Source organism: Oratosquilla oratoria, chromosome 15 (assembly GCF_046742065.1).
Source record: "Oratosquilla oratoria isolate Oo_2021 chromosome 15, ASM4674206v1, whole genome shotgun sequence".
NCBI classification, from domain to species: domain Eukaryota; kingdom Metazoa; phylum Arthropoda; class Malacostraca; order Stomatopoda; family Squillidae; genus Oratosquilla; species Oratosquilla oratoria.
In genome coordinates, this window is record NC_134791.1 from 31,144,611 (window position 1) to 31,147,071 (window position 2,461).

General features: G+C 37.5%; 1 protein-coding gene across 1 annotated transcript in view; it reads left to right on the forward strand.

The window, feature by feature from the left end:
- Nucleotides 1-1,802: 1,802 nt before the first annotated feature.
- Nucleotides 1,803-2,461, forward strand: part of LOC143033102 (receptor-type guanylate cyclase Gyc76C-like) — a 16,265-nt gene continuing 15,606 nt past the window's right edge. The window contains exon 1 of the mRNA XM_076198302.1: nucleotides 1,803-2,461. This exon is cut by the window's right edge and continues 156 nt beyond it. The gene's annotated coding sequence lies outside the window, so the exon portion shown is untranslated.

The following is a 2,461-nucleotide window of genomic DNA, read 5'->3' on the forward strand; positions in this document are numbered from 1 at the left end:
TTCTTTCAGTATCATGTTCGCCACTGTCAAACTGTAGCCACTTCAGGCCATTATCAAGGTAACAATACTGATCAGGAATCAAATAACCATGCCGTACCTGAGGTATTGGTGGTACATTATCTTCTACTTGTCTCCAACGTCTGATACTACGACTCAATGATGATACTAAAGGTAATTCTGAAATAGCACATACATTCAGATTTTGGGTTTCTTTACATATTATAGTCCGAGGAGCATCTTGTTACGTAGATCCAGACATTATTTTCATTTGATGATGTGCTACTTTTGATTCCACTCTTCCTGCTGTTGCAGTGATTATGCTCATCTACAGTCTTAACGATTTTGTTGTCACCATCACCAACATAAGTGTGTACGCGGGCTTTACACAACCTATTTTCGCACTGCCAATACTGCTTATTAGTTTTGTGTTTATCATATATATAGTTTAGATCATCTACTAATTTCTTTCCATTTTTAGTTGAAGCAATTAGACGAGGCATGGGTGATACAATAAAAATATGTATATTTATCCGCAAAGGCAGCAGCCGTAGTTGATAGCTAAGCGTTAGTAGTAGACTGAGAGATGCAGCAACCGTAGTTGATAGCCGAGCGTACAAGAACAGTATGGCAATTATTTAAACAACCAATTACAAGAACAGTTTGGCGATTATTTTAAACAACCAATTACAAGAACAGTATGGTAGTTATTTAAACAACCAATTACAAGAACAGCGTGGCACTTAAAATAAACTCCAATATCTTCGCGCACACACATATACAGTATATATCTAGTGGTATCGAAATGCCCGGTAGTGAAAATTCCTAGTCACAAAATATCCGATAGCGAAATGCCCGGTATCAAAATGTCCAGTATCAAACTGTCCGGTCACCGACGAAAGCGCTTGATCATCAGTTTATCTTTTTCCTTTGTGGTTTTTCCGCATACTTAGAATCACGAGTTTATGTGATTTCTCATGCATATGTGTGTGTATATATATATATATATATATAATATATATATATATATATATATATATATATATATATATATGGAGGGGTATGAAAAATTAAACGCCCATGTCAATAGGCTAATTTGAGTATGAAGACGCAGTTTGACTAACCTCTTAGTGTGGGTTTACGCAGTCGCTACTTTGACTCCGAATCCGCCACGATGATCTCGCAACTGTAGCGTTGTCGCGAGTGGTTTTCATTATGGTGTTCATCGTGAATCATCGATCGATACAAACTCACACTATCATCTAGCCTATTCATGCTAACTCCTCCACATTCCAACTAGGTTATTCATGTTTATCCCAACACAAACTTAATGAAATCTCCTGGATTTAGCTAGAATAGAACCACTCGAGTCCAGCACTGGAATCCGTGGTTTGTGTGCGTCTCCATAAGTTTCTGTTTGATTTCAGTTGTGGCCTACGCAGTCGCACGCGAATTTAACTGCATATTTGGATTTCCTCCAACCCAGCCGGAATGGTTTTGTTAATATGTTAGTTGTTTATTTGTTGATTGATTTATCTATTTATCCATGTATCTATATTTTATTTATACATTAATTAATTTGTATTCTTTATTTTGTTTTTATTTATTTATTCATTTATCATTTATTGATTTATCCATCTATCTATCTATCTATTAATCTTTTTTTTTTTTTGTCGTCTTCATCTTTTGGCAAACGGAAGCCTACCCACACTCCCAACCTTACTTTACCTCTCCTCCCCAACCGTCACCAAACTCACCAGCCTCCTACCGAGTCAGTGACTGCGCTGCTGGAGCAGAGAGCACACACGGTCAAGCGACCGCACAGTGAGCGTGTCATCCCCTCCAGACAGTTGTCCACTGTGTTGCGAGAAAAAAAGACTCGTTTGGAAATACAGATTGTAAATCTTCAACAACCGTTGAATGAAGAAATGTTTGTCCATATAATGTTACGTTTTATTCCGGAAGTCGTCAGATCGATAAAAGAATGTTTTCTTTCACGACCAATATGTTGAAGACCGTTTCACCGTGAAGTTGTCACGGCATTTATGTTTGTGATGCGTCAGTTGTAGAACATTCGATTGAATACAGTCCTCTTGTACAGAATAGTGATGAAAATGGGTCAGCTTTTATATATGGTCATAGTAACTAATATTGGTGTTGAACACGGTGTCCCTAAAAGTATTTGAAAAAAAAAATGTCAGATAGGAGAATACGCAGAGAAGATAGTGTATCTGCGATACGTGAAAGAAGCTTTTGACGCCAGTTCTGATAGCCATTCGTAACAAATCGAAGATACACACGTACCATAAAGGTTAAAGACTTTTACGAAATCTTCTTGTAAGTGACACCAAATGTATGTCTTTCCTGCAAACAATTAATGAAAATTATTTGGATGCCATATGCAAGACCCGTCGGAGAGAACTGACAGAAGCCACGTGACTTGTAAGGAGAGAGAAAAGTCTTC